The sequence below is a fragment of the Bombina bombina genome, chromosome 9 (genome assembly GCF_027579735.1).
Source record: "Bombina bombina isolate aBomBom1 chromosome 9, aBomBom1.pri, whole genome shotgun sequence".
Classification (NCBI taxonomy): domain Eukaryota; kingdom Metazoa; phylum Chordata; class Amphibia; order Anura; family Bombinatoridae; genus Bombina; species Bombina bombina.
In genome coordinates, this window is record NC_069507.1 from 134,436,995 (window position 1) to 134,446,647 (window position 9,653).

At 41.8% G+C, this 9,653-nt stretch overlaps 1 pseudogene; it reads left to right on the forward strand.

Moving 5' to 3' along the window:
- Window positions 1-1,813: 1,813 nt before the first annotated feature.
- On the forward strand, window positions 1,814-2,022 carry LOC128640624 (uncharacterized; annotated as a pseudogene).
- Window positions 2,023-9,653: the final 7,631 nt, after the last annotated feature.

A 9,653-nucleotide genomic window follows, 5' to 3' on the forward strand; every position in this document is an offset into this window, starting at 1 on the left:
TAAAGGGACACTGTACCCAAATTTTTTCTTTTGTGATTCAGATAGAGCATGCAATTTTAAGCAACTTTCTAATTTACTCCTATTATCAATTTTTCTTCATTCTCTTGGTATGTTTATTTGAAAAGCAAGAATGTAAGTTTAGATGCCGGCCCATTTTTGGTGAACAACTTGGGTTGTCCTTCCTGATTGGACAGCACCAATAAACCAGTGCTGTCCATGGTTCTGAAACCAAACATTTGCTGGCTCCTTAGCTTAGATGGCTTCTTTTTCAAATAAAGATGTCAAGAGAAGGAAGAATAATTGATAATAGAAGTAAATTAGAAAGTTGCTTAAAAGTGCATGCTCTATCTGAATCATGAAAGAAAAAAATTTGGGTCCAGTGTCCCTTTAAGGTTCAGTGTCCCTTTAAGGGCAAGATTACAAGTCGCATGTTTTACACACAATATGATATTTTCGGAATCAATTTAGATTGCGCAGATATTAAAAGTTTACGCAACAATACTTTCTGCGCTCGAAGAGCTGTAGTTTTGCGCGACAAAAAAATTCACGAAACAATTTAAAAATACATTACAAAGTACAGTTACACTCAATAGCGATGTCTAATGAAAATTATATAAAAAAATATTGCACACATGTTATAAGGGCTAAAAGATAGGAGATTTCGGGTGTTAGAAAAAAAAATGTGGCACAGGTATTTTACATTGACAAACATACACATACATAGAGAAACAAATTTATATGTATAGAGATATGTTTAACTATGGAGATAATGAAAATATTTCACATTACAATATTATGCACATTAAACAATAGAGGGATTTTCAAATAGATATTCACATATAGATCTCGAGATATCTAGACATATATATATTCATATACATATCTCGCTATAAATAGATATATCAGTCCAAATATCATCAAATATATAGAGAAATATTTATTTAGAAATAAGTAGAGCATATTTTGTTAACAATAAAACCTTGCAATATGAAATATTTGCATTTTCATGTACACTTTTCGAGGAGAACACATCATGGGCTTTGCGCAACAGATTCAGGTCTTTTTTTTTTTTTTTTTTCTACTTGTCTTCTCCTCTGACTTCTATGGGGGATATGTAAATGTGCACACAATCTAGTTTTATGGATTACGCGGGTTAACGCTAGTGATGTCGCAAACATAAAATGTTGTGATTGCGAACGCGAACTTCCGCAAAAGTTTGCGAACGGGCGAACCGGGCGAACCGCCATTGACTTCAATAGGCAGGCGAATTTTAAAACCCACAGGGACTCTTTCTGGCCACAATAGTGATGGAAACGTAGTTTCAAGGGGACTAACACCTGGACTGTGGCATGCCGGAGGGGGATCCATGGCAAAACTCCCACGGAAAATGACATAGTTGATGCAGTGTCTGGTTTTAATCCATAAAGGGCATAAATCACCTAACATTCCTAAATTGTTTGGAATAACATGCTTTAAAACATCAGGTATGATGTTGTATCGATCAGGTACTGTAAGGGTTACGCCCGCTTCACAGTGACAGATCAAACTCCCCGTGTAACGCACCGCAAACAACAGCAAACAGTCCATTTGCACAACCGCAAACTCCCCATTTGCACAAGGTTGGATACCAAGCTAGCCATGTCCCGTTCCTTGTCCTCACTGATGTCATTGAAGGTCTCTTCCTCCACCCAGCCACGTACAACACCAAGGGTCCCAGAAAGGTGACATGAAGGCTCCTGGGACGCCTGATGTGTTTGGTCTTCCACCTCCTCAAAGCCACCTTCCTCCTCTGACTCCTCTTCTTCAGACTCCTCTCTCTGCGTTGCCTCTCTGTGCGTTATTATAAGGTGTGTTCAGTAGTACTATTCTTATCAGTTTAATCCCTGTTACGTCCCCTATCAGGGGACATGTATATGGCATGGATTTTAGGAACCGGGAGATGGAAAAAGATGCTTGGTCGGTCCTCCTACTTCAAATTTGGGGCACTGCGCGTGCAATCTACTGTGCCACCAGATATGAGTGGGGTGTTAAGTAGTACTATTCCTATCAGTTTAATCCCTGTTATGTGCCTTTTTTATTGGTTTGGTTTTTGAAGCCACAGTGCTGCACCAGAGGCCAGAAAAATTAGGCATGTACACATGCCTGAAAAAGTAGGTATTGTTGCAGCCGCTGCTGTAGCAGCGGCTAGAAAAATTGATGTTTGTTTCCCAGGCAGAAAGTGCCCTAAAACATTGCTACTTGAACCCTAGTTGGTGGCGGATAAGTCATGCAAGTCATCTGGCATTCAGAGATAAAATACAGCAGCGTGTGGACCATTTTTAGCCCAAGGCAGCTCATCTCATCATGCCTTTTTTAGTCAAATGTATTGCCCACTGTCAGTCCCTTCGGGATCCATCCCTCATTCATCTTAATAAAGGTGAGGTAATCTAGACTTTTTTTACCTAGGCGACTTCTCTTCTCAGTGACAATACCTCCTGCTGCATTGAAGGTCCTTTCTGACAGGACACTTGAAGTGGGGCAGGCCAGAAGTTCTATCACAAATTGGGATAGCTCAGGCCACAGGTCAAGCCTGCACACCCAGTAGTCAAGGGGTTCATTGCTCCTCAGAGTGTCGAGATCTGCAGTTAAGGCGAGGAAGTCTGCTACCTGTCGGTTGAATAGTTCTCTGAGGGTGGACGCCGAAGGGCTGTGGCGATGCATAGGACTTAAAAATCTCTGCATGTCCTCCATCAACAACACGTCTGTAAGGCATCCTGTCCTTGCCTGCGTGGTCGTGGGAGGAGGAGGATTACTTTCACCTCTTCCCCTGTTAGATTCCTGTTGTGCTGTGACATCACCCTTATACGCTGTGTAAAGCATACTTTTTAATTTCTTTTGGAACTGCTGCATCCTTTCCGACTTGCAGTAATTCAGTAACATTTCAGGCACTTTATGCTTATACCGGGGGTCTAGTAGTGTGGACACCAAGTACAGGTCGTTCTCCTTCAGCTTTTTTATACGAGGGTCCCTCAACAGGCACGACAGCATGAAAGACCCCATTTGCACAAGGTTGGATGCCGAGCTACTCATGTCCTGTTCCTCGTCCTCAGTGATCTCACTGAAGGTATCTTCTTCCCCCCAGCCACGTACAACACCACGGGTATCAGGTAGGTCACAACTAGCACCCTGGGATGCCTGTTGTGGTTTTTCTTCCTCCTCCTCCTCAAAGCCACATTCCTCCTCTGACTCCTCTTCCTCACAATCCTCTTCCAGCGTTGCCGCAGGTCCAGCAAGCGATGCTGATAAGGCTGTTTCTGGTGGTGATGGTGACCACAACTCTTCCTCTTCACGCTCTTCTACAGCCTGATCCAGCACTCTTCGCAGGGCACGCTCCAGGAAGAAAACAAATGGTATGAATTCGCTGATGGTGCCTTCGGTGCGACTGATTAGGTTTGTCACCTCCTCAAAAGGAAGCATGAGCCTACAGGCATTGCGCATGAGCGTCCAGTAACGTAGCAAAACAATTCCCATCTCCGCAGAGGCTGTCCTAGCACCCCGGTCATACAAATAGTCGTTAGCGGCTTTTTCTTGTTGGAGCAGGCAGTCGAACATTAGGAGTTTCTTGCTGTCGCAAATCAAGCGCCTCACTGGCATGTTGTTTCGCCACTGGATATCTGAAAAGTGCGCCATGGCAGTGTAGGAACGCCTGAAATGGCCACACACCTTCCTGGCCTGCTTCAGGATGTCCTGTGAGCCTGGGTACTTATGCGCAAAACGTTGTACGATCAGATTACACACATGTGCCATGTACTGCACATGTGTCAACTTGCCCAAATTCAATGCCGCCACCAAATTGCTTCCGTTGTCACTAACCACTTTGCCGATCTCCAGACGGCGTGACACTGCTGTATCCGGGATGTGGAATAGTACCTGGGGAGCTGGGGGGGGTGCCGTTGATGTGGAGCAAGACGCAGCAGCAGAAGAGGACTATGGAAGAGGATGGAGTAGGATGGAGTAGGAGGAGTAGAGGAGGTGGCAGCAGGCCTGCCTGCAAGTCATGGCGGTGTCACCAACTCCTCTGAAGAGCCACGCATTCCATGCTTGGCAGCCATCAGCAGGTTTACCCAATGCGCAGTGTAGGTGATATACCTGCCCTGACCATGCTTTGCAGACCAGCTACCAGTGGTGAGATGGACCCTTGCCCCAACACTGTGTGCCAGACATGCCATTACTTCCTTTTGCACAATCGAGTACAGGTTGGGGATTGCCTTTTGTGCAAAGAAATTTCGGCCGGGTACCTTCCACTGCGGTGTCCCAATAGCTACAAATTTTTTGAACGCCTCAGACTCCACCAGCTTGTATGGTAAAAGCTGGTGGGCTAAGAGTTCAGAAAAGCCAGCTGTCAGATGCCGGGCAAGGGGGTGACTTTGTGACATTGGCTCAAACATGTCCTTGACAGACACTTGACTAAGGGCTGGTGATGAGCCGGAACTGCTCAAGGCGAGAGACTGACTGGCGGATGGTTGAGAGGGGGCAAGGAGGACAGCAGTGGTTGACGTGGCTGAAGATGCTGGACCAGGAAGAGGATGGCGGCTTTGAGTTTGTGTGCTGCTTGTACTCATGTGTTGATCCCATAGGCGTTTGTGATGTGCAATCATGTGCCTTCGCAAAGCAGTTGTACCTAGGTGGGTGTTGGACTTCCCACAACTTAGTTTCTTTTGGAACAGGTTGCAAATGGCATCACTGTTGTCAGAGACAGACACACACAAAAAATGCCACACTGCTGAGCTCTGCGATGATGGCATTTTGGTGGTGGCAGCAGCATGCGTTGATTGGCGTGCTGTCTGGCTGACCCCTGGTGCCAATGCATGCTGTCTGACTGTGCCACTAGCTCCTTGCAACGATCTCCTCCTGCTTCCAACTCGTCTCCTCCTCCTCCTCCTCCTCTCTGTCTCCCCATCTGAACTTTCCCCCTGTTCTTCTTCTCTTCTAGCGGGCACCCACGTGACATCCACGGACGCATTGTCATCATCAATCGCTTCACTTGTATCTGACAAGTGAACACACACTACTATTAAACAAGATATGAGTGGTGGCACTGGGCAATTGGGCACAGTATACACTGTGAGCCTGACACAAAAAAAGCAGACTGATGTTTCACAGTCCAAAAAGTAGTTTTTTTTTTTTTTAAATGTACACTTACACTACTATTAAACAAGATATGAGTGGTGGCACTGGGCAAGTGGGCACAGTATACGCTGTGAGCCTGACACAAAAAAGCAGACTGATGTTTCACAGTCAAAAAAGTTTTTTTTTTTTTTAAATGTACACTTACACTACTATTAAACAAGATATGAGTGGTGGCCCTGGGCAAGTGGGCACAGTATATGCTGTGAGCCTGACACAAAAAAGCAGACTGATGTTTCACAGTCCAAAAAGTTTTTTTTTTTTTAAATGTACACTTACACTACTATTAAACAAGATATGAGTGGTGGCACTGGGCAAGTGGGCACAGTATACGCTGTGAGCCTGGCACACATGCTGGCAGGCAGGCAACTGCAATTAGTTTACACAAGCAGACTGATGTTTCACAGTCAAAAAAGTTTTTTTTTTAAATTTACACTACTGTTAAACAAGATATGAGTGGTGGCACTGGGCAAGTGGGCACAGTATACGCTGTGAGCCTGGCACACATGCTGGCAGGCAGGCAACTGCAATTAGTTTACACAAGCAGACTGATGTTTCACAGTCAAAAAAGTTTTTTTTTTAAATTTACACTACTGTTATACCAGATATGAGTGGTGGCACTGGGCAAGTGGGCACAGTATACGCTGTGAGCCTGACACACGCTGGCAGGCAGGCAACTGCAATTAGATTATACAGGGAAAAAAAAGCAGCCCTAAAAAGGGCTTTTGGGGTGCTGTCCTTACAGCAGAAATCAGATGAGTCCTTCAGGACTGTAGTGGACACTGAATACACTAGCCTAGCTATCGATTTCCCTATTAATCAGCAGCAGCTACACTGTCCCTCCTCTCCCTAAGAATGCAGCTTCCGAATGAATCTAAAATGGATGCTGTCCAGGAGGTAGGAGGGTCTGGGAGGGAGGGTCTGCTGCTGATTGGCTGGAATGTGCCTGCTGACTGTGAGGTACAGGGTCAAAGTATTACTCAATGATGACGAATAGGGGGCAGATCGAACATTGCATATGTTCGCCGGGAACTATTCGCCGGTGAACAATTCGCGACATCACTAGTTAACACGCATGCAAAATAAGTTATTTTGCAACTTGTAATACCTGCGCAACCCCAGATGCGAAAAAAAAACATAATGCGTGCAGTGTTTTTGCCATTGCGAAAAACATATTTGCTGCACGACTTGTAATCTTGTCCTAAAGAAGCTATTTGGGGTACATGTCTCTTTAAGGCAAATTATGTGGGGTTTTTCAAGTATTGAATTCTTTTGATGAGTTTGTTTCTTTTTTAAATTATTAAATCTGCAGAAAGTGTTTGTGAAGCATTTGGAAGTCAGAATAATTTGAAATGCAGCAAAACTGTATTTATGCATTTTAAATCAGACCCAAGGAAGTCACCTTAGCTGTAAAGCACATGGAAGAGAAAAATAGTATTCTTGTGCAACTAAATCCTTCTAAAAATGCAAATCAGAATACAATTCTCTAGAACAGTTCTCTGACATGAGCTTTACAAATTTTCCAAACATCAAAAACAGATAAATTTTAACTTAATGCAATTCATTTATGACATCCTTTAAGTTTGTATGTTTATATGAGCAATGCAGTATGGAGTTTACCATTTCTGCATTTTAGCAATGAGCAACCTATATTGTGCATATATTATTTTAATTAGGGTTAGAGAAAATATCCCCTTTCTAACAGAAAATGAATATATATATATATATATATATATATATATATATATATATATATATATATATATATATATACTGTGTATGTGTATATATATATATATATGTATGTATGTATGTATGTATGTATATATATATATATATATATATATATATATATATATATATATATATATATATGCCTGAGGATATTTGCACTCTCACTACAAAAAAAAGTCAGCAACCAGGACGCCAGATCAAAAAAATTACATTGAAAAACAAAAGACTGCACTCACTGGATGTTACAAATCTGAGATCACAATTTAATTCATGGGGGCCGATTTAAGAAAGAGAGCGAGCGGACATGATACGATGTAACGTATTATGTCCACCGCACATCAATAAATGCCGACAGCATATGCTGTCAGCATTTATCATTGCACAAGCAGTTCTGGTGAACTGCTTGTGCAATGCCACCCCCTGCAGATTCGAGGGGTGTCAATCAGCCCGATCGTATAGGATCGGGCGGATTGAAGTCCGCAGCCTCAGAGCAGACGGACAAGTTATGGAGCAGCAGTCTTTAGACCGCTGCTTCATAACTGCTGTTTCCAGTGAGCCTGAAGGCTCGCGCAGAAACAGGGGCATCAAGCTCTATTCGGAGCTTGATAATTCAGCCCCATACTGTTTTTTTCTTTTTACGTTTCAGGTGCATAACCCCTTCCTCAGACCAAAGAAGAGTGAGACAAACAAACACACTAAAGTAGACTACATTCCCCACCTCCCACTAGAGATGTGCAGCCAGGAAATTTTAATTTCAGACAAAATGTTTGATTAGAATATTACAGGAAATTTGTTTTCCCGAATATTCGGTGGCTGCACTATTTGGTATTCATTTAGTTTAAAACAAAGTGAATACTGAATTTAGTTAAAGGTTTACATTTGTTTTTGTTAAAACCAACGTAAATGTTTCAAAGCTACAGGGGAAAAAGTTCACCTGTAGCTACAATATTTACCTTAACGTGCTCTAGAGAGCGCACTAACATGATCCTCTTCTTGCCAGAGCCCCAGATGCGCTAATAGCAGGCTTAACGTTTTCGGTTCCCAGGACCTGCACTAACTTAAGTACAGACCCTGGGAGCTGAGCTAAGCCTCCTCTTAATGTGACAGGGGCTCTGGCAAGAAGAGGATCAGGGTAGAATGCTCTCTAGAGCACATTAAGGTAAAGTATTAACCCCATTAAAAACATTAAAAGAAACAAATGAATACTGACTATTTTCTTTTCTTTTTTTTTTGGTGCATTCATCCTTAAATGAGAAACAAATATCTAATGTGTATTTGTGAATAAACGAATGCACATCTCTACCCCCACCTCAGGAAAAGCACCAAAAACACAGAGGCAAATGAGGACACAATGATCCGATGTTAGCAGAATGGATTGCCAAGTGGATTTCTTTCAGCGTCAAAGGAAGCTGGAACGAGAATGAATTCCAAATCAAACACAAGCAGAGAGCCACATTAAAGGTGTTCAATTTTACTTACACCGTAGTGGTTCTCTGCGATGGTCCTGGATTTCCTCTGAGCCGTGGGGTAGTCGTGCGTGCCTCTTTGCTATACTTTGAGGAGCTGGTCTCCAATCCACCCTTTCTCTCCAGGAATCAGGTTGTGCCAAACAACGGAAGCCGGTCAGTGTCTGCTGAGTGACAGTGAGTGGGCGGAGCAACGCGTTTCAGCCCATTCAGGGGCTTTGTCAAGCTCCAGATAGAAGAAATATGCAGCCTTTTAAACCATTAGACTCTGTTGCTATAGGTCAGATCAGAGTGAATGTGAGTTGCTTACAAATATGAAACATTTCACGATAATTCCGTATATATAACATTGTAACTAAAAATGTCCGCTGTAAATGCTGATACAATTTTAAAAAAGATGTTAACAAAATGATATCAATCGTGGTGTTAACATTTAAATAACACTTATTTAAAATATGAGCTATTTCATTATAAAATTGCTAAAAACACATACTAAAAATAATTTAAAACTTAGAAAATTCATAATCAATTAAAAATATCCTTAATGATAAAAGGAAAATTAATTTTCTCTGGGACCAATGGTAAGCGGCCAGAAACACAAGACACACAGTATAATAAATACATTTGATAAACTGTAATAATCATGGCAGTGACAAAAAATGTGTGTGTAGGGGGGGGGGGTACAGTACTAACATAATACAGGTCCCAAACAAAATAACCAAACAGTAGTTAAGCTGGGAATCCCATAACATTAGGCACTAATAATCTAAAACAAAGATTAAAAAGAGGTAGATAAAATTATTCAATCTTTAAGAAAAATACCTATATCAAAATCTAAATTAAGACCATTAGGTTGCATCGATTTCAACTCAAAAATCCATTTAGTTTCTTTTTTTAAAAGTTCTGAATGTACATTGCCCCCTCTCCAATTCTGTTTAACTTTTTCTATACCCATAAAAGAGAAGTGAGCCAAAATACCATTATTGCAGGCAGCAAAGTGTCTAGGGACAGGGAGATCTTTATTCCTATCCAAATGATATTTTTCAATAGACCATATATGTTCGTGAATGCGATCACGTAGGGGTCTTTCAGATTCCCCTATATACTGTTTCCCACAGCGACATTGTATTAAATAAATTACAAATTTATCCGGACAGCTTATAGTGTCTCTAATTTTAAAAGACCTGCGTGTAATATTAGATTTAAATTCCCTTTGCTTTTTTGAGTGTTTACATGACTTATAGGTCAAATAGGGAAAAAACATTTATTTTCTTACCTATAAGATCA